We start from the raw sequence: 23,317 nt of genomic DNA on the forward strand, positions 1-23,317 counted from the left end.
TTAGTTGTCAACATCAAAATCTGTGCCTACTTCTAGCCCACCATATAATGCTAGCTTGTACATGGACCCATTGACTAGGAATTGTAATTCTTTTAATATTTAAGAAAAATTCAGCTTACTAATACAGTCATTTTATAGTGATTTTATAGATAATAGTATTGAACTCGAGGTCAAGGTTGTATATCTAAGTTAAGATTCTTTTGCAAATTGAGAAAAGTTTAGTAAATAGCAATAGTGACATATCCATATACATTTCTGGTAACTGATCATTTTGTCTTATAAAAATTACAATTTTGGGGCCAGGAAGTGGCACATCTAGTTAAGCACACCCAGTACAGTGTACAAAGATGTGGGTTCAAGACCCCAGTCCCCACCTGCAGGGGGAATGCTTTGCAAGTGTTAAAGCAAGGCTGCAGGTATCTCTCTGTCTCTCTCCCTATCTCCCCCTTTCAATTTTTCTCTGTCTCTGCCCAATAATAAATAAGTAAATAAATAAATAAATTTTTTTAATTGTAATTTTTTAAAAAAATCACAATTTTGTCTAGTAGAATTCCCATACTAGTATTGAGAGATTCCTTTATATTCTTTAACTGATTTATTCTTTAAAATATTTTAACTGGGGGGTCGGGCGGTAGCGCAGCAGGTTAAGCGCAGGTGGCGCAAAGCGCAAGGACCGGCATAAGGATCCCGGTTCGAACCCCCGGCTCCCCACCTGCAGGGGAGTCGCTTCCCAGGCGGTGAAGCAGGTCTGTAGGTGTCTGTCTTTCTCTCCCCCTCTCTGTCTTCCCCGCCTCTCTCCATTTCTCTCTGTCCTATCCAACAATGACAACAACAATAATAACTACAATAAAACAACAAGGGCAACAAAAGGGAATAAATAAAATAAAATAAATTAAAAAAATATTTTAACTGTTTTATTCTTTAAAATATTTTCTTTATTTATTTATGAGAGAGAGAGAGCTATTCAGCTATGCTATAGAGTTTAAGAGTACTTGGGAATCAAACCTAGAGATTCTGAGGCCTTCAACATGAAAATCTGCTGTGCTATTTGCTATTTCTATGAGTCCTATTTTGCTTCTAGCTGGGCCTGCAGTAGCAATGCTCAACAAATTAAATACTAGGAATATTACTGTCTTGCAGCTTGGGAGGCTAGAAGTACAAAATCATATTGCTAGCAAGGCATTCCCCCTCCCCTCAAGCTTCTTCTTCACTTGTCTTAACTTTCAGGGGTGGTCAGCCATCTTTGCCAGTCCTTAGACTGTAGATACCATTTTCTTATTTCAGTCTCTCATAACATGATATTGTCTTTGGATGTTTTTTTTAATGTATTTATTGAGTAGAGATAGAGAGAGACTGATAGGGAAAGGAACCTGCATTACTACCTCACTACTAGAGAGAAAAGTGTGCCTGAGTGAGGCAGAAGGAGGCTCAGAGGTGGCCAATCCCTGAGCAGAACCCTTTTCTGCAGGTGGGGACTGGATTCTTGAACCGGGTCCTTGTGGTGGTAACCTGTAAGTCCTAATGAATATGCCTCTGTCCCGGCCCTAGCTCTATTCTTTATACAAAGAATTTTATTGAATGAGGACCAGCATGGTCTGCTAACTATATTTACAATGCCCATATTCCCACTAATGTCAGATCCTTTACTGGGATCTAAGACTTAAATACACATTTTCCTTTTTGTGTAAGGGCCAGATTGGCATAGGAGCAATGGTGCAATTTAACACCTAGCACAGCAGGCTTCGTTCTGTGGGGGAGCCGGGTTCTGCTCAGGGCTTGGCCACCTCTGAGCCTCCTTCTGCCTCACTCAGGCACACTTTAGAGGGCAGATAATGTTTTCAGATTCTTAATCTTCAAGGAAACGAGCTATCCCATGTCCTTGTCAGAATCCCTGTGATTTTGTATATGAGTTGATCCAAATAAATGAGCTCTTGAGTCAATACCATCTGGCCCTGCTGAGCCACTTTCTCAAGTGGCTCTGTGGCTTGCTCCCATGGGGGCATCCATCTATCTAGATGCCATAGGCACAAAGTCCATCCTACCTGCATGCCATTCTCTGCATGGCAGGCTTGAGTGGTCCCCCAGGAGGTGAGGAGCTGGCTCTCCTCAGGTGAACGAGATGCTTCTGCATAGCATCCTGGAATGTACACTAGTGTGCTTCTTTACAATTACTTCCCTTGGAAATTGAAATTGAAAGCACCCACCCAACTTTTTTTTCTCATGTCCAATAAAACAGCAACAACAACATAATTGTTAGAAACTTCACAGCCCAATGTTCAGTCAAACGTGTGGATATAGTTTTAAAGGCTGCTTGTTTATTTAATGAAAAAGAAAAACATAGCATTGCTCTGGCATATGCATCACCAGGGACTGAACTCAGTACCACATGCAGATATGCTCTGCTAGCTTCACCATCATCTTGTCCACTGCATGTGTGTGTCTTTAAAAAACATATTTACTCCATTTTTGAAGAAGCTATGAAGTTTATTTTAGGTATATTCCAAGGGTCCTGTGGCTTTACTAATTTTTGCCTGTGCCCAACAACTAACATGCAAGAAAGCTAAGTGTATTGTCTGCGGAGATGATGTCAGAGTTGGGAATAGGACCAGAAAGCTGTATCAGGGCAGAGAGTAGCTCCCAAATATGGGGAAAGTATATAGATACCATTAACTGTAAACCCCACTGATCTGACCCAGGGCCCAGGTCTATTCATATTTAGCACAGAAGCCTGTGTGAGCTCTGAGTCCCTGTCACTCTGAACTCACATTCCCTGGTCACAGGAACATTCTAGGCTGCACTCATTTCAAGGACCCATCTTCCTCCAGTGGCAGAATATGTTGACCCAGCCTCCCTTCAGAAAATGGGGCAGTCTCTACCATTGCTGCTCCACATTAACGGCAAGGTCCTGCAGAGTCCCACAAGTGGCTCAACAATTTGTTCAGCTTTCTATCTTAATGCTTTCGGCCACCAAGTTGCAGCTATTATCTTGAGGCCAATTTGACTTCCTTGGGCAGACAACCTCAACAATGTGTCCTGGATCCCCGCCTCCCCAGAGCCCTGCCAAACTAGGGAAAGAGAGAAACAGGATGGGGGGATGGATCCATCTGTGAATGCCCATGTTCAGCAGAGAAGCAATTATAGAAGCCAGAACTCCCACCTTCTGCTCCCCATAAAGAATTTTGGTCTATGTTCCCAGAGGGATAAACGATAGGGAAGCTTCAAATGGAGGGAAGGAGATACTGAGCTCTGGTTGTGGAAATTGTGTGGAATTGTACCCCTCTTATCCTATAATCTTGTCGATCATTATTAAATCAATAAAAAAATATTTACTAAAGGGGGGGGAACCAAGACACCACTCTAGCATACGTCCTGCCAGACACTGAACTCAGAACCTCATGCTTGAGGTTCCAACACTTTGTCTGCTGTGATATATATATATATATATATATATATATATATATATATATATATATATATATATGTATGTATATATTTCATGAGAAAGAGGAACATAGGGAAATACACACAGAGAGAAAAAGAAAGAGAGAGAGAGAGAGAGAAAGAAAGAGAATGGGGGAGGAAGAGGGAGAGGTAGAGGGAGAGAGAGACAGAGCACTGCTCAGATCTGACTTATCATAGCGCTAAGGATTGAACTTGGGGACCTCAGACTCACAGGCATGAAAGCCTTTCTGCGTAACTATCATGCTATCTCCTTGGCCCTGCACACATATTTCTATAGTAACTTTGGTATGTACAAAGTATTTAGTGGTATATTCTCCTGCTTTAATAAGGTTATTAAAGAAAAATTTTTCCTTTGCATTCTGGTTATTTTAACTTTTTAAAATCTTTATTTATTGGATAGAACCAGCCAGAACTCGAGAGGGAAGGGAGCACTAGAGAAGGCAAGAGACGGAGAGACACCTGCAGCCCTGCTTCAGCGCTGGCAAAGCTCTCCCCATGCAGGTGCGGACTGGGGCTCAAACCTGAGTCTCAAACCCGGGTCCTTATGCATTGCAGCATGTGCACTCAACGAGATGTGCCACCATCCAGCCCCCACATTCTGGTTATTTTAATGATTATTAGAACTTGCAAAAGATTACTGTAATGAGTCAAGATGCCTTAGAGCACATTTGCAATATGGAGATATTACAGCTGCTTTGACTTTTTGTTGCCATTAGAAAGCAGATTGTATATATGCTATGATGGACTTCTTTGTAAATGTTTTCTTTACTTGTAAATGTTTTCATTTATTAAAATTTGTGTCTCAAAAAATATTGTGACTCAGAGTTGCCAGAATTTGTCAGAAGGCTTGGGTATATTGACTGAATTTATTTTACTGATTTGATCTCTAGAATGACTTTAGTGGCTATAAAATCAATAAAGTCGTAGTCGTGATTTGCATCCTTACATTTGGAAGTGAGAGAAAACACCTTGAGAGCATGCTGTTGACTGATATTGTTAGTGGTTATAAAAGAACTCCGTCTGTCCTTCAGTCCTAGAGTATCTCTAGCATTTCATCCCTGCAAAAAGAAGAACAACAGCATCTTTCTTAGCTTCTTGTCTTATTTTTCCTACTGTTCCGGAGGGCCATGGTCAGTAGAGTCTGCCTACACGGTAGTTTAACTCTGCTGTTTCTCTCTGCATACTTGCATGGCCCCAGAGGCAGGACATGAACAGCTCCCATCCCTTGCATATGCTTTCCCTGAGGGCAGTGAGACCTTCACCCAGGTCTCTTCTGCTACACTGGCTGAAAATACTATTAGAACATCAAATAGGAGTAAGGGTGGTTGGAATCAGGACCCTTACACCGTAGCACTAAGGATGTATAAGTCAGAAACCAAAATATGCCAGCGTCAAAAAGTGGACAGATGGGTATCAGTTGACTATGCTGTAAATACAACCCAACTATAGTACATTACTGAGAGGGAGGAGGACTAGAAGAAAGAAGGTAGTTCTGGAAAAAACTGAAGATGCACATCAGGCACTTGACTGCATCAGGGCTAAGCAAACTTTGTGGTGAAAATATAGATTGTAGGCGACAACTCAGTTCTGGTGCTGCACAAAATCTGCCATAGACAATAATTGAGTGAATGGGTAGTACTCTGTTTTGAGGTTTGATTTACATATGACCTTGATCTGTGACAAAATACTATCTTTATTTTGACTTTTTAAAATTTTAGTTGTTAGGAGGAAACGAAAAAAAAAAAACTATTCTTGACTCATAGGTCATACAAAGACAGACTCTTGACTGGAAGAGAAAGAAGGATGGTGCTGTGAAGTGATTTATAAACTTCCTTTATCAAGAGAGCTACAAAATCCTACAGATACCGTTAGATGAAGTGTTTTGCATTTAGTCTGGTGAAAGGAAATCATGGAAGCTGTTTCTCAGTGTCTTCTTTCTCTGCTTCCTCCCAAACTGCAGCAACCTTTGGATCACCTCTTACTGCATGGAATTCAGGGAGCTAGTGTCCCTGAGACTAGATTTCAGTCACTTCTCTGCTTATGACTTTGTACTTTATACTGCTAGTCAGTGGGTGGTGGGCTGGTGATCACTCTTTGAACTTGTTTGTATCTCCTTTAAGAGTCAAGGACAAGAACAATCAGGTCTCACTTTCTTCTTTAACAATCAAGTTGGAGGTAAAGAAGAATGGAAGGATCTCTGAAATATTTCCTAACTTTGTCTTAATTGTAGATTGTAAATTTTCCAGTATTGGAAAGGCTCTGATCATTAAATTTGATGGATATAAAGCATGACCTTGGCTTCACTCAAGTAATTGATACTATTCTCTCAAATCCTTCACCTACATTTATTAAGCATAATTAAAAAGAAATGATGGCATGGTAACAGAACTGTACTTAGACTGAGTCACCACGACTTCCTTTTTTTTTTTTTTTGTTCTAGTAATTGAAATACATGTTGGGTATTAATCAACTGGAAGGTTGTATCCTTCAGGGCCTGATAAGATTTCCTTTTTTTTTTTTTTTTTTTTGCCTGTAAGACCCTAAAAATAGTAGGCATTTTTTAAACAAGTTATTCATTTTGATGATGATTATTTCTCCAGTCTCTTGCTGGTTTGGTTACAACCACACTAGTCTACTTTTTCTTCTTAAAATAAACAAAGATCTGTGACCAAGGATCTTTGCTTTCCTTCTGTAGGGATCTTTTCTCAGAAGTGTTGGCATGGATGGCCATGTTTCTTCATTTAGATCTAAGCTCCCACAGCTGTTGTGCTGCGACTTGGAGGAGAGAGATGCATGGGGAATTGACAATGCCCTGAGGGGACAACATGGCTGTTGCGACTTCATCTGCACAATTTCCCAGCATATACCCCTTTCCTTTTACCTAATGGCCACAGTATAGGAAATTTAGAGTGGAGCAGGCTTAAATGTTTTTTAAGGAATGCCAAGCTCAGGTGGGAAGATGTAGGATGTTTTTTGTGGGGGAGGGAAGTCTTACATGGCTGCCAACCTTGTAAGATTTATGTGTCTCCCCTGTGCTCAACCCCTCTGTAGAGAGAGAGACTTACCTGGAGGGACTCATCTCATAGGTTAAGCTCTGCCAGGCTCCACCAGATCCTCACAATATTTCTACATCTTTCCCTATCTTTCTATATGGTCATTGCATTAAGATGGGTCAATGTCTGTAAAAGACTCCATCTGTGACAGAGGAATAGTAGTGTAGGGGTGAGCAGGAACTTTTTGGGCATAAACCTGAATGATATAACAAAACAGGAGGGGACAAGTAGGGGAGCAGTAAGGGCCAGTGTGATGCTAAGGGAAGGCTCTTGGGCAGGGGGGCATTGCCTGTCTCTGGGGGCATCTCCTGCATCTGGGGGAAGGGCCTAGTAATGAGTGAAGGGCATTTCCTGCCTCAAAGGACAGGACCTGAGGCGAGAGGGCATGGCCTGCCAAACGGAGGGGCTATTTGGCATTGTATAGTCCTCAAAGCAACAGGCTGCAAAGTACATGAACTACTGTGGGTCAGTCTTTGAAAAACCAGCAGCATGAAGGGAAGGAAGCTGCTGTAAAATTGTGTAAAGTGTCCAAAGGGTATACCAGCAAGTCCAATAGAAGTCTCAGTCCAAAGTAGGTGACTAAGGGAAGAGATGCCAGGGGATGAAACGCTGCATGTCTATCTCCATGGGGAAGGTCAGTCACTGGAATTCCGGTTTTCTGTAGAAAGTGAGCTGGAACTGCCAAAATGTGACAGGCAAAGCAGAAGCAGGAAGGGCAGACAGGCAGTAAGAAAGTTCTGTCCTTGGAGTCTGTGAATCAGGTTCTTCAGATCGTGTCAGGTCATATCATGGGTTTTTGGGGGGGTGCCACTGTAGTTGTGCTATCTAGTGGGCAATGTCAGAGTGTGCAGGGGTACAGATGGTTTTTCCCGGGATTCCTGTGAAAGAAACACAAACAGTCTGCTTTCTGTGGTTAGCAGGGTGTCTGATTCAATTGTTTTTATAGAAAAAGAGTTTTGGTCCCTTAGCCAACTGAATATTGGGGGATGTATCTCCCCTTATTTCATATTTACTTAATTAAGCCTAGGCATTTGGTGGGCCTTCTCAACAACCATTTGACTTTGGGGGTAGTAAGGGATGTCTGTGGCATGGGTGATATTAAAAAGGGAAAAATCGTTAAATTGTTGGCTGACAAAGGCAGGCGTATAGTGGCAAAACAAGATACACCAGTTAAGTGCAGAAAAATATGTGAATGTTGTATATATATATGAACTTCTTATAGTTTAATGCCTTACCATATGAGCAGATGCTTCTTCATGTGAAGGCTTTGACATAGTTGTAGTCAATTACTTGTGGAAAAAAAAAAAACTTTTAACAAGTTAGAAGTTTACTATAATTGATAATTCAATTATTATAATTGGTTTAAGTATCTTTATAATTTTGTTTAAGGATCATCTAATGTGACCTCCTGTGGCAGTCTCTACAGCAGGATTTCAGACCAATTTTAGTTAAAATATATATTGATATATTAACTATTTTTACTTTGGACTATAAGAAGATACAGGTTACTTAATGAGTTAAAGCATGCTAGTGACAATGGTTTTAACATTTACAGTGTCAGATTGGTGCCAGGTTTGTTGTGGATTAATTTCCAAAAGATTAGATTACAGGGCACTTTTGGGGGCCCTCCAAAAGTGTCCTGTATAGAGAATTTGTATTTTAATTTTGGGGATGCTTTGTCATGTTAAATATTTAGACTTTTACCTTAAATAGTTAGTTCTTTTTGGCAAATTAATTTTGCCTTGCCTGGTCATAATGTAGCTTCAAGGTTACACTTTTAACCGTTAAGTTAATGTTTACCAAACTTGAAACATGCCCATAAACATTAGTTATAACACACAGGAGGAGAAAAAAATTGTTACAAAAACATAACATTTAAAAACTGAATTTAGATCTGTCTTTACTCACACAGTTTAAGACTAAGCACTTTACATTTATACCAAGACTTATATATATAAAAAAATCAAAAGAGGAAAAAACAAATCTTTTGGACTGTTTCTGGACGTCTCCAGAAACCTTGGCTGCATCCAGCATTTTTATATAAAATCAATTAAGTTTAAGAGTACTCTGAGCAAAATAGGTCATACAAAATTTTTTGGTCATCTAACACACTCACTCACAAAACACAGCAGGCCAGTCATAGCATAAGATATTCAGAGAAGGGGTAAGAGAGAGGGCTCTATGAACCAGATTTTTCAGATTCTGACATGTCATATTATGGGTCCTGGGGTGCATCCTGCATCTAGTTCTCTTGCAGTATTTCTTGTTCCTCAGGGATAGCAGCTCCATCATGCGGGTATTGGCGTACATGGCGGGCAGGAACCCAGACAGGTTTGGAGTAATTCTGTGGAAAAATGCATATGAAACCCCTCCCCATGGTCTATAGGGTTCAGGCCATTTCCAAATTTTTATGAGTGGGTATTTCCATTTGATCTTAATAGCTAGGATGGTGGATGGTATTTGCCAATGAAGAATAATAGGAGATAGGTCCGAGTTTTTGTAAATATTAAAGAGATTTAATGTAGTTAAGGCTTTTGATAGCTGAATATTGGGGGGATACATCCCCCTTTATCTTTATTTAATTGAGCCTTAAGGGTTTAATGGGCCCTCTCGACAATGCCTTGTCCCTGTGGATTATAGGGAATGCCTGTGGTATGAGTAATGTTCTAGAGTGAACAAAAATCTTTAAATTGTTTGCTGGTAAATGTATTCCTATTGTCAGTTTTTAGTTGAAGAAGTAATCCCATTACAACAAAACAGGAGAGCATATGGATTATAAGCTTTTTTGAGCTTTCTCCCATCGGAGCTGTAGCCCACATAAATTTAGAAAAGGTATCAATTGAGACAAACACATTTTTGTTTTCCAAAGTTGGGTATGTGAGTGACATCGATTTGCCAAAGAGCATTGGTTTTTAAGCCTTGGGTGGTAACCCCAAGAGTTTGAATAGCAGATGTTTTTATTAGATCTGTACAGGAAAAACATGTAGCAAGAATATGTTTCAACTGTGATAAAAGAGCATCAGTAAATTGAGCTGGAAGGCCTTTAAGATTAACATGGGTTAGGGAATGAAAGTCAGCAGGATTAGAGACAGAGGCTAGGTGTATTCCTGTGGAGGCAAGGCAGTCAGTTGCAACATTCCTTTCAGATAGGGGACCAGGAAGAGGTCTGTGGGAACGAAGGTGTTGAATGTACAGTGGTTGGGTTCGAGAACAGAGCATAAAAGCAATTTGAATTAAGAGAGGAGAAAATGGGTTGTCATCAATTCTCACATAAGAATGAGCAATCCATGAAAGTAAGTTAACAGTATACACACTATTAGGAAAAAGGTTGAAGGATTCTGGTATGGCTTTTAATGCAAGGAAAACAGCATAAAGTTCTTTGTACTCAGGGGAATTACCAGGAAGCTCAGTAAAGAGAGGTTTGGGATATTGCTGGTCTGGATAATATATAAGGGCAGAAGCTCCCTTTTTTCCACCATCAGTGAAGACTGTAGGAGCAGAGGGGATGGGATCTCAAGAGAAAAGTTTAGGCACTAGTAGAGGCAAAAGAGATAAAGAAGCTACTAATTTATTAGAAGGAGAATGGTTACCTATTTGTCCTGGGAACCCCACTAAACTTATGGAAAAACAAGAATGGTGGCACATGAGACACTCTGTATCTGTGAGAGAAAATGGAAGAATAATTGAATCTGGTTCCTTTCCTAAGGCCTGCACCAATCTGTTTCTTCCTTGGCTAACCATGAATGCTAACATGTCTATCTCGGTTAGGAGTCTTGGAGCTCTGCCTACTGGTGTGTGAAGCCATGCAAGAACCCCATGGTTCTGCCACATGCCCCCACTACTGTGGGGATGGAGTTAAAGATTATAACATTTACCAGAGAGGAGGGGGAGAATCAAACTAGGTGCGTGTCTTGGAGGGTCTGGTTAACCCTTTCCAGGGCCAAGGAGGCTTCGGGAGTTAACATACGTTTTGAGGAGGGCTGTTTGTCTCCTTTTAACAGGTCAAACAGTGGTTGGAGACAGCTAGTAGGCAGATACAGATACTGCCTAAGCCAATTTAAACTTCCAAGAAAACTTTGTAAAGAAGCAAGAGTGAGATTAGAATGAAAAGTAACACAAGGTTTTAAGGGACAAATATGTGTTAGAGAAATCTCTGAACCTAAGAAATATATTGGAGGAATTAGCTGTACCTTCTCAGGAGCTACATTAAGACCACTTTTCTTAAGGCAGGAATAAGAAAATCACGTAGGGCACAGAGATTTGTATCTAATTCTCCTCAAATTAAGACATCATTCAGATAATTAAGAACCTTAAGGCCCTTACAAATATATGAAAAAAGGGCAGATTTAACAGCCTCCTGACAAATTTTAGGACTATTGGCCATGCTCTGGGGCAGTACCACCCATTCATTTCTATCAGCAGGGCTGGCATTATTAATAGAAGGAACAGAGAATGCAAAACGTTTACAATCTTGCGGATGCAAGGGAATAGAGAAAAAACAATCCTGTATATCAATAGCTATGATTGGAATTCCCATGGGAATTGCAGAAGCAAGAGGCAAACCCCTTTGGGGGGAGCCCCAGACCTGCATGGTTTTATTAACCGCACAGAAATCTTGGAGGAGGTGCCATTTTCCTGAGCGCTTTTTAATCACAAAGACTGGAGTATTCCATGGGCTTTGAGAATGATGAATGTGTCCCAAGGACAACTGCTCTCAGATGAGCTCTTTTAAATTTCTAGCTTCTCCCTAGGCAAAGGCCACTGTTCCACCCAGACAGGCTCGTTAGAAAGCCAATCTAAGTAGGGAGTTTGGTTACGAACAGTGTCAGTTAGTATTGGGGGTGCTGGTTAGATCTAGAAGTCTCGCAGGAGTGGGTTGCACCCTGCAAAGGCATCTGTGGATATTATAACATCAAGAGACTCCAGCAGATCTCTTCCCAGTACGTTGGTGCTAATAACAGCTACCAAAGGACAAAAGTATCCGGTAATCCCTTCCGGTTCTTCCCACATAAGTGAATCTCGTGTGAGAAAGTCTTGGGTCAACCCTCAAACACCGTGTAAATGGGGTCCTGGGAGGAGTTCCTAACTCTGGGGAACCTCTGCTTGCCTTAAAATCATCTTTTCTGCCTCTGTGTCAATCAAACACTTAAAAGGAATATTACCAATTCTTTCAGTCATAGTAGGGTGACCTCATTCTAAAACAGGAGTGGTCCACAAAAGCTCAGGCTCTGAATTAGCGCCATTCATGGGTGTGCCATTTTTATGAAACTTGGACCAATAATCTCTCCTCCAATGAAAACCTCTCTGGCATCTAGGACAAGGTGTTTGTGGTCGCTGTCTCCCTGACTGGAGGTGGGGATGCCCTGACTGTAGGCAGGGCTGCCCTGACTGGAGGTGGGTTGACAACTTATTTTATGGACATTGGTTACACCAATGCCCTTGGTGACTGCACTGAAAACAAGCCCACTTTTGATTGCTTGGGGTAGCTGCATAGGCCTATGTCATAGTGGGTGCCTCATAAGAACCTGGTCTAAGTTCCTGCTAAGATCCAGGCATCTGGGTGTTCATGCTTAAGACTGAGGCATTCCTGATGCAATTCCAGAATCATGCCATCACAGACAATAGAACGCAGGAGGAGAAAATGGGTGTCGGGATTATAAATCTTTCTCTCTAAACTTGACTGGACCCTGGTAATGAAGTTAGCTAGGGATTCATCGAATTCTTGGTGAAGGGAGAGAGTGGGGCTGAGGCCGCTCACTTGGGTGGTGTTAACCTCTCCCATGCTTGGGATGCACAGATGCATACCTGTTCAAAATAACCAGCTGAAAACTTGACCTCTGCCTGCTGAATTCTGGTTTCAAAATCATCCGTTCCAAACAGTGCATTGAAATTCCATTCCAGCTGATTCTGACTATTTCTCTGGGATTGCTGTAAGCATTCATCATGAAAAAAATGCCTCCCATTGCAGGAAGAGAGGGCCTGGGAGTATAGAACGAGCTACATCCCTCCAATCTTGGGGGGTATTAAGGTGCTGGAGAAAGCCTCGTAAAATCCTCCTTAACTGCCTGGAAATGTTCTATAAGATCTTTGGAGGTGGGAGTCGGGCTGTAGTGCAGCAGGCTAAGCGCAGGTAGCGCAAAGCACAAGGACCGGCATAAGGATCCCGGTTCGAACCCCGGCTCCCCACCTGCAGGGGAGTCACTTCACAGGTGGTGAAGCAGGTCTGCAGGTGTCTATCTTTCTCTCCTCCTCTCTGTCTTCCCCTCCCTCTCTCCATTTATCTCTGTCCTATCCAACAATGACAACAACAATAATAACTACAACAATAAAACAACAAGGGCAACAAAAGGGAATAAAAAAAAAGATCTTTGGAGGAGTATGGATGCCATGCCTGAGGGTTTTGTCTATTGGGGCCACATTTACTGGGAAGGTGTGGACTTGCTTTGATAGCGAGGTAGCAGCGGGGGGGGGGGGGCGGGGGAGGATTCATGGAAGTGGAAGCTGCACTAGGAGCGGCAGCAGCAGCCAGAGAAGCTTAACGTGTGTCCACCAAAACAGAATTCTTGGGGCAAAATGCAGAGGGCTTAGGGTGGGTAAGAGCCAAGACAATATCCCTTAACTCTTGTATCTCAGCCTCAAGGTCCCTTAACTTTTTGGGAGGGCACCATATATATATGCCGAAGTCTGTGAACATGGTCAAGAGGATCCACAGTGCAGCCCCGAATAAAACATCTCTGAGATAGAAAACTTGTCTCATGAGAAAAGAGTAGAGGGCTTGGGACTCTTCATAGAGGTCTCTCATGGCAGAGAGGAACATGAGGCCACAGAGAGTTAAGCGGCTGTATACTTACCTGAGTCTGGGCTGGTCAATTCCCTCTTTGGGCACCTGCTGTCATGCTGCAAGGCAGAGGAGAGAGAGAGAAGATCCAGAGCTGAGAGGAAACACAATTCTTTATTCCTGTAGGCACCTCAGAGTTGGGAGAGAGCACAGAAGTTTGGGCCAGGTGGAGCTAGCAAAAATGGCTGCCTCCCTCTATGCACAAAACCCTTCCATTCACTGAGGTGAAAAGCGGGCAAGAGAGCAAGGGGCCGAAGAAGAAGAAGGGCTTTTATGGGAGAAAGTCAGGACATGATTGGCTAGGAAACAAGGCACTTGGGGATAGGATAATGGGAAGGGGGAGGAGTAAACAAAGCACTCCTGGATAGGATAATAGCTCTCACAGGAATGGGAAGGGGGAGGAGTAAACAAAGCACTCCAACTATCGCAGGGAATTGACAATGCCTTGAGGGGACAACGTGGCAGCTGTGACTGCATCTGCACAATTTCCCATCACACAACTTCCCATTAAGATTAGTCTTCCCTGTCTCATTCCTGAACCAGACCACCTCCTTTTTCTGATGTTACACAGCATGGTAACCAATATTTCCCCACAGTTCTGCCCAATAATGAACTTGGTTTTGTCTATGGACCAGCTTCATGTGACAAAAGATGTGGTGTGCCACTTCTAAGACGAGGTTATGAATGACATTGGCTTCCACATCAGATCTATGCTCTCTTTGCCCTAACAAAAACCAACAGCCGAAATTTTGAGACAATTATTGCATCCTATGGAGAGGTGCACATGGGGGTAAAATTAAAACTTTAACAACCCATAACATATTGAACCTACATCAAACTGTAACTGAACACAGAACAATATAAGTTACCCTATCTCCCCCTCTTACCACGCCCACCCCCACACCCAGAGCACTGCTCAGCTCTGGCTTATGGTGGAGTGGGTGGTTGAACTTGAGACTCTGGAGCCTCAGTCATGAAAGTCTGTTTGCATAACCATTAAACTATCTACCCCCACCCTTGAGTCTTAAAATAAATAGGTTGTAGCTCTAATTGACAGCTTGAATGCAACTGTGAGAGAAAGACCTTGAGTCAGAACCACGTAGCTAAGTAGTTTCCATGCTTCTGACCTACAAAATATATGAGGTAATGCTTATGTCTCAAGTTTTGAGGCTAATCTGTTACACAGCAATAGTGAACCAACATACTGCAACTTATTATCTTTAAAATTCTTTTTATTAACTCACAGTGCCTTATTGACTGATGAAGAGATTGGAAAAGATGGAATAATAACGTGATTTATAACACATGCTGTCAGTACAATGAGAGAATTATGTTCGAGGTAACTGTGGATCACAGGCTTTCAAAGTCTGATTCTTGAGCCAGCATCAGCATTCCTGGGACTGTGACAGATGTGATTAGTAGGAATGTGACTTCCTGGGGCCTACAGCAGATTTACTGAACCAGTAACTCTGGAAATGAGTTTCAGAAGGTATCCTTTTAACAAGTTCTCCAGAGCTACTTGAGATAACATAATGGGGGTAGAAAAAAAGGTGCTATTCTGACATCAGGCTGAAGGCTAAGTGCAGACACAAGAAAACATTCTGGAGGTCATGGACTTGAAACCTATTGGGGGCTGAGAGGTAGATAGCATCATGGTTCTATAAAGAGACTCTCATGTCTGAGGTTCCAAAGTCCCAGGTTCAGTCCCCTGCAACGCTGTAAGCCGAAGCTGATCATTGCTCTGGTAAAAATAAAAAACAACAAAACAAAACAAAACCATGTTGGAAACCTTGTTCTTACTTATGGGGAGCAAAATGCATTATGGGACATGAATGTAATTAACATACTGATGTCATACAACATCACATAGGCAAACCCACAAGTGATTGTGGGTACAGGAAGTTAGCTAAATGAGTGTCTAGTGGAAACCACCCTCTTTCCTGCTGCTTTTCTCCTGATCTCCTTAGCTTTCTCCTCATGCTGCTTCCCTAGGACTTGCATGCAATGTAGCTGAAAGCAGTTAACTAAGCTTAAGGACTCATAGCTGCAGCCTCATGTCTCAGGTAGACATGGTTTCCACCAAGATTCTTTAAGAGAATAGAACAAAAATTACAGTCATTTATCTGGAACCAGAAAACACCTAGAATAGCTAAAACAAACTTAAGTAAAAGAAACAGAAATGGAGGCATCACACTCTGAAATCTCAAACTACATTATAAGACCATCATCATCAAAACAGGCTGGTGCTAGAAAAAAAAAAAAGACACACAGACCAGTGTAACAGAATTGAAAACCCAGAACTAAAACCCTCACACCTATGGACATCTTATCTTTGATAAGGGGCCCCAAAGTATTAAATGCAAGAAGGAGGCTCTCTTCAATAAATAGCGCTGGGAAAACTAGGTTGAAAAATGCAGAAAAATGAAACTGAACTACTCTATCTCACCAGAAACAAAAATTAACTCCAAATGGATCAAGGACCTGGATGGTAGACCAGAACTATCAACTACTTAGAGTAAAACATTGGTGGAACACTTTCCCACCTAAAGCTCAAGGACATCTTTAATGTCCTTCCAATTGCAAGAAAGACTAAAGCAGAAACAAATCAATGGTACTACATCAAATTGAAAAGCTTCTGAACAACCAAAGAAACTATCACACAAAAACAAAGAGATCCCTCACAGAATGGGAGAAGATCTTCACATGCCATACATCAGACAAGAGACTAATCACCAAAATATACAAAGAGCTCAGCAAACTTAGCAACAACAAAGCAAATGACCCCATTCAAAAATGGGCAGAGGATATGAACAGAACATTCAGTACATAAGAGATCCAAAAGGCTAACAAACATATGAAAAAAATTCCAGGTCACTTATTGTCAAATAAATGCAAATGAAGACAACATTGTGATACCACTTCACCCCTGTGAGAATGGCATACATCAAAAAGGACAGCAGCAACAAATGCTGGAGAGGCTGTGGGGACAGAGGAACCCTTCTGCACTGCTGGTGGGAATGTAAATTGGTCCAACCTCTGTGGAGAGCAGTCTGAAGAACTCTCACAAGGCTAGACCTTTCATATGAACCAATAATTCCTCTCCTAGGGATATACCCCAAGGACTCCATAGCACAAAATAAAAAAAAAAAAAAAAGATCTGCTATGAACACCTATGTTCATAGCAGCACAATTTGCAACAGCTAAAACCTGGAAGCAACTCAGGTTCCCAGAAACAGATGAGTGGCTGAGAAAGCTGTGGTATATATACACAATGGACTACTACGCAGCTATTAAGAGCAATGAACTCACCTTCTCTGAACATCCTGGATAGAGCTAAAATTATGTTAAGTGAGATAAGTCAGAAAGATAAAGAGGAGTATGGGATAATCCCACTCATAAACATAATTTGAGAAATAATATCTGAGTGGGAAACACAAAGCAGGATATTACTGAATTTGGAGTAGGGCACTAAAGTAAAAAACCTGGGTTGAGGGTGAGTGTGGATGTTTGGCTTCATGGGTTATGGGGGTGGGTGGGATATGACACAGTATTTGGTGGTAGGAATGGTGTTTATGTACACTACTATTAATTTGTAGACATATAAATAACTATTTAATTAATATGAGAGGGGATTTAATGTCTCAAACTTTTTAATACACAGACCATAGGCCAAGTCTTCAGTATGTTGACTCTTAAAAGCTTAGACCAGGGGAGGATAGAAGCAACTGGTGGCACAGCTATATACAAATAATGTCAAAGGACATAAATTATTGTGCTGTTGTGTATGATACAGTAAATCTTAACAGAGAGATATTTCAAAGTTAACCCAATTGCCAAATAATGTGATTATAGCAATAATTATCTGTTGCCTTCTTAAACCCTAAGACAGCAGGAGCCTCTGGCTTCCTCTATAGAGCCTATATTTCCCCCAGTCCTGGAACCTTCAGGGTGGAGCTCACTTTCCTGCATGCTTCTCTCAATTCATACCAAATGATATCTCATCTGCTGATCCCAACCTCATCAACGCAATGAGTACCACCTCGGTATGCTTCATTCGTCCTGTGTCCATAGACGTCAGGCACGTAATGTCAACCCTTCAGCCTCATTACTCGGATGAGACCTTTCCTTTCATAGGATTCTCTAATTCCATTCTAGGAGGTTCACTTCCTAACAAAGTCCCAAAACCTAGATATAGACCATGACCCATTGTTGGTATGCTTCTAAATCCTGCTTATACGACCTTCTGTTTTGATCATCACATTAGGTTCGCTTGTATTACTTACAGTGTATTCTGTTTACATAACCACTGTTGACCGAAAACCCTCCTGCCTCCAGACATTGGTTTGGTCCTCACTGGTTCGTGATTTTCCCTTCTCCCCACCCCCTATCCTATGTACTTCCTTGTTCCTGACTCTTCTGCCTCAGGAGTGATACAAGACAGAATTGTGTTGTGATTAGAAGAGATTAGATTGTTGAACCGCATCCCCACTCATCAATAAAGAGATACTGCTTCCCAGCTCAGCCATGAGTCCCTGGTCATCTCTCTCTTCCGCCCGTGAAGCCAGCCTGGCAACCCATGAGATAGGGCATATGTTCACATGTATCCATAAATTAGGGCAAAATATATACCCGAAAGCAAAAGTACACAGTAGTCTGTGGTGAGTCAGTATTAAGTTCATAATGAAATAGAGTCTAATTAGACTTAGATATCCTCCTCACCTACTTCCTATCACAGTTCTATCTCACTCACAAGATATTCTTACTAAAGCAAGGACTGCAAAAGCTGAATAAGGGCAAGAGACTGGCATACTTTAATGATGACTTGTTAGTCACTATCAGGCCACCCCATCATCTGAGGCCCTCGTCTGGGAGTCCTGAGATTCCCAAACAGACATGATGGACCTAGACCTCAAATCAATTCCTCTCTCCACTGTCACCAGTCATCTTTATCAGGAACAACAAAACAGACTCATTTGTGGGCCCCCATAGGACCTTGCCCTCATATTGAATCAACAATGGCAGAGAATGTTCCATCCTCCAAAGGGAGGCTGGACAACATACTCTATGGTACACCTGAGGAAGATGGGTCCTAATATTAGGGCAACATGGAACGTACATACTTATGACCACAGAATCTGAGCTCAGTTCTATAGGGATGCAGAGGTCACATAGGCTCCTAAGCTGAATATGGGCCCCAGATCAGATTAGATCAATGGGGTTTACAGTCAGCAATATTCATACACCTTCACCTTATTTGGGAGCTACTCTCTTCCCTGATCCAGCTTTCTGGTCCTTTTTCCAGCCATTACATCATCTTCCCAGACAATAACTAGTATCCACCTGCATATAAGATTTCAGGCTCAGGGAAAAAAAAAAAAAACTAGTATAGCCACAGTCCCTTTGGAACATAACTAAAATATGCCTACTAGCTATCTACAAAATGTAGACTCCCCCCCATCTCTTCATCTGCACTACTCCAGCCTTTAGGTTTATGAGTAGTCAACAGTTTGTTTGGTTTTATATGTTAACTGTCTTTTCAGCCACCAGGTTCCAGATGTAACCAAGATGCAACCACACTTCCCTGGACAGACAAACCCACTGATGTGTTCTGGAGCTCTTATTCCCCAGAACCCAGGCCCACTAGGGAAAGAGAGAGGCAGGCTGGGAGTATGGATCCACCTGTCAACGCCCATGCTCAGCGGGGAAGCAATTACAGAAACCAGACCTCCCACCTTCTGCATCCCACAATGACCTTGGGCCCATACACCCAGAAGGATAAAGAATAGGAAAGCTATCAGGGGAGAAGATGGAATATGGAGTTCTGGTTGTGGGAATTGTGTGGAATTGTACCCCTCTTATCTTATGGTTTTGTCAGTGTTTCCTTTTAATAAATAAATACAATAATTTTAAATTATCATTGTATTTATTTATTGGATAGAGATAGCCAGAATTGGGGGCCGGGCGGTGGTGCACTGGGTTAAGCGCATGTGGCCCAAAGCACAAGGACCAGAGTAAGGATCCCGGTTCGAGCCCCCGGCTCCCCAACTGCAGGGAAGTCGCTTCACGGGCAGTGAAGCAGGTCTGCCGGTATCTATCTTTCTCTCCGCCTCTTTGTCTTCCCCTCCTCTCTCCATTTCTCTCTGTCCTATCCAACAATGAACAACATCAACAATGGCAATAATAATAACCGCAAGGAGGCTACAACAACAAGGGCAGCAATAGGGGGAAAAATGGCCTCCAGGAGTAGTGGATTCATGGTGCAGGCACCGAGCCCAGCAGTAACCCTGGAGGAAAAAAATAAAAGAGAGATAGCCAGAATTTGAGAGGAAGAGGGAGATAGAAAGGGCATGAGACAGAGAGACACCTGCAGCCTTGCTTCATGAAGCTTTTGCATGCAGGTGAGGACCAAAGGCTTGAACCCAGGTCCTTGCATATTGTAACATGTGCACTCAACTGGTTGTGTCTCTGCCCGGACCCCTAGACTTTTCCTCCTGACTATTTTCTTATCATGGTCTTTATGTTCCTAAATCGACCTGTGTTGGAATAAAACAGCTTTAGCCTCTAGCAAAGCCCAAAAGAAGCTTTTATTTTTTACTAGAGAAACAAGCATCTAAATATGATTCAGAACTGAGCCCTTGATACAAGTTCAATGTCAGCAGAATGCAAAGTAGAGAGTAGAGGCTCTGAGGAGCTCGTTCAGCAGTGGAGCACATGCCTTGCATGGCTGAGACTCTGGCTTTGATCCCTTACAATGCAAACTGACAGAATGCTGTTCTGCTCTCCTCTCTCACATACATAATAAAAAGAGAGAGAAAGCAGAGCATTTTTTTTAAATTAAAAAATGAAAAAGTAACTGTGTTCACTACAGTAGTGGGAAATCTTCCTAGTGGAGCTGACATCTGCATAGGCATTTTCTGAGAGGAGCAAATGAGTGAATAGGGTTCCAGGGGAAGGGGGAAACCTGCCTGAGAGAAGGTCCATGGGAGGGGCATGCTGTGATTTCATGGAAGGGTCATTAGCTGCACATGGTGGCAAGTCATGGAACTGACAATGGGGCTGGGATGCAAGTGTTCCAGGTGACCATGTGCATACAAGATGCATGATAGAACTGCCATAGTTGGCCAAGGAGCAGATGGTGAGATCACGTGTGTGGCTGAAATGGCAGGCATGCACCTGTAACAGAGGGGGATCAAGGTGAAAAGAAAGGTGTCTTCTCTCTTCCTCTCTGTGGTTTTTACTGCCTGGGGCAGGAATGCCTCTCTCAGGCTGATAAGATGAAGGACTCCCCTAGTCCTTCCAATGCACTGCTGGCAGGTTTGATCACAGAGGGGAAGTAGTTCCCAAGACGAACACACTCCTTTGCTTATGCCTAAGGCACAAATCCTTCTTACTTCAAGACTGGCTTTGCGAGACTCTCCTCTCTCTCAGGCATGCCTTCCCCAATAGGCAAGATACCAGGGATGCCACTGGTGGGGGCTCAATTATATTCACATGTAGATTGATTTTGGGATTAGAGGGCAAGAATTCACTCTGCACACCATGATTTACAGGGTTAGCCGTTCTGTGAAGCTGTGGGGCGTTGTGACCAGAGAAGACATGTGAATTCCCAGCACTGTATGTACAGCCTGAGGTATTTGACATGGATTTAAACTGGTTCTTTCCACAGAGAATTGTCCACAGAAGTCTACACGGTTGTGAGTTTAGGGGAGTCCACTGACCATTCTGTAGTCACTGTTCTTTTCTGGAAACACTGTTTTCTAGGAGATCAATCACACGTTTCCTATGAACACATATTGAATGAATGACATAAAATGGCAATAAATGAGTAAGTCAAAAAGAATCTGGAATTTATAGCCAGACAAAGCTGGGTCTTTTTACCTAAATCACCTGGACATGTTACTTATCTTGCATAATGTCTGAGTCCTTGCCTCTAAAATAGGAGCATTGTAGGATTTGAGGTCCTGGTCCATGATGGTGGAAATACTGGGGACATGGGTTAGAGTGTTTACATACATCTATCATGGAGAGACGGAGACTATACCCATGTGTGAACACTTGTATTGCAATCCATGAATGCCCCAATAAACTTAAAAAAGAAATAAAGGAAGAAAATGTAAATATTTTAATCACAAAAAAGGAAATCAGGAAGATAGATGTAGCTAACATGCTGTCTGGTGCTTCACAGGTTTCTCCAGAATAGCAAGTTGCCTCTGGAACAGCGGTCCTTGTCCTTAGCCGTGACTACACAGTGGCATCACCTGGGAAGCATTTACACTCCTGGCACAGAAGCACAGCTTAGAACAATTGAGCCGGAATGTCTCACTGTGAAATGCTGGCATCTGCACATAAGGTCCTTGTGGAGACCCAAATACAGAGGGTGACTAGCAGCCCTGCATGTATATTGAGACCACCCTGGGGACTCCTGAAAAATAATGTCCCCTGAGACCCACTCCCAGTGTCTGTTTCAGTTGCTTTGGGGGAAGTGAGAGGATGACAGCATCTGCTATTCAAATGCCCTTCCCCCTTGTGACTCACTTAGACTGCCAAGATGGGAAAGCCTGCCACTTGCCTACTACTTACTTTATGGCTACAGCCTAGTTCAAGCAAGAAAGGACTGCCCATTCATGGAGTCTTAACACACCCTTCCCCCATAGAGTTTATTAACAGATACTACTACTCATTAGTTGGCTGCAGGAATAATCCTATTGCATGTGTAAGCTTCTTGAGAAAAATCAATGTGAGTTTTGTCTTTCTGGGGCCTTCCATAATATCTGGATGAACAGATGTAAATTATTGTTTGTGGAAGCTTTGTGTAAGCTTATAAAGTATTGTAGTCTTATCCACACGTGTAAATGCAATAATTCCACAAACCATTTGTGTAGATGTATACACACATTTTCCTTTAAAAATTTTTTAAAAAAATATTTATTTGAGATACAGAGAGTGAGAAAGGGGAGTGGGGCGGTAGTGCAATGGGTTAAGCACAGGTGGTGCAAAGCATAAGGACTGACGTCAGTATCTTGGTTCAAGCCACCGGCTTCCCCACCTGCAGGGGAGTCACTTCACGGGCGGTGAAGTAGGTCTGCAGATATCTATCTTTCTATCCCCCTCTCTGTCTTCCCCTCCTCTCTCCATTTCTCTCTGTCCTATCCAATAATAACAACAGCAATAACAACAACAACAACAAGAATAAAAATAAGGGCATCAAAAGTGAATAAATAAATATTAAAAATAAATTAAATTAAAAGCAGAGAGTGAGAAAGCAGAGAGAGACTAGAGCACTGCTTTATCCACTAAACACAGTTCTGCCTCCCCCACCCCACCCCCTTTTAGGATAAATAGATAATTTTTTTCACACATCTATATATCTATGTGTCTGTATATATCAGTTCAGATCAAGAGTTGACTTAAGATACAACATTTATTTTGAGATTCAAGTAAGGCTTCCCTATGGCCCAATAATTTCCTGTCTTCCATTTCCTCTAAAGCAGAATAATTCACGGACAATATTGCCCTCCTCGTTGTGACAGAATAACAAATAACACTTTATATATTCTCTCAGGTTCAGGATAAGCAGGATGAACTGGTCTGGGATTCAAACACGCTTCATTGTGTCACCTTGATCTGACTAGTTCAGATAGCTGCCTTGCATCTATCTTTAATATCAGGAAAAAGACACAATGATTTAGCCTACTGATAGGGGTACCTCACTTAAGGGATATAAGTTGAAGATGATGAAGACTTGCTTTCCAGAAGAACATTTAAAATATACTTATCTAAAGAATAATAATTGGGTATCTGGTAGCAAAACAACAGGTACTCTAGATGGATTATATTCAGTCTGTCCATGTAAGTAATTTATTTATTTATTTTTTGCCTCCAGGATTATCGCTAGGGCTTACTGCCTGCACTACAAATTCACTGTTCTGGCCTGTCACTTCCTTCCATTTTATTGGATAGAACA

Source organism: Erinaceus europaeus, chromosome 1 (assembly GCF_950295315.1).
Source record: "Erinaceus europaeus chromosome 1, mEriEur2.1, whole genome shotgun sequence".
Classification (NCBI taxonomy): domain Eukaryota; kingdom Metazoa; phylum Chordata; class Mammalia; order Eulipotyphla; family Erinaceidae; genus Erinaceus; species Erinaceus europaeus.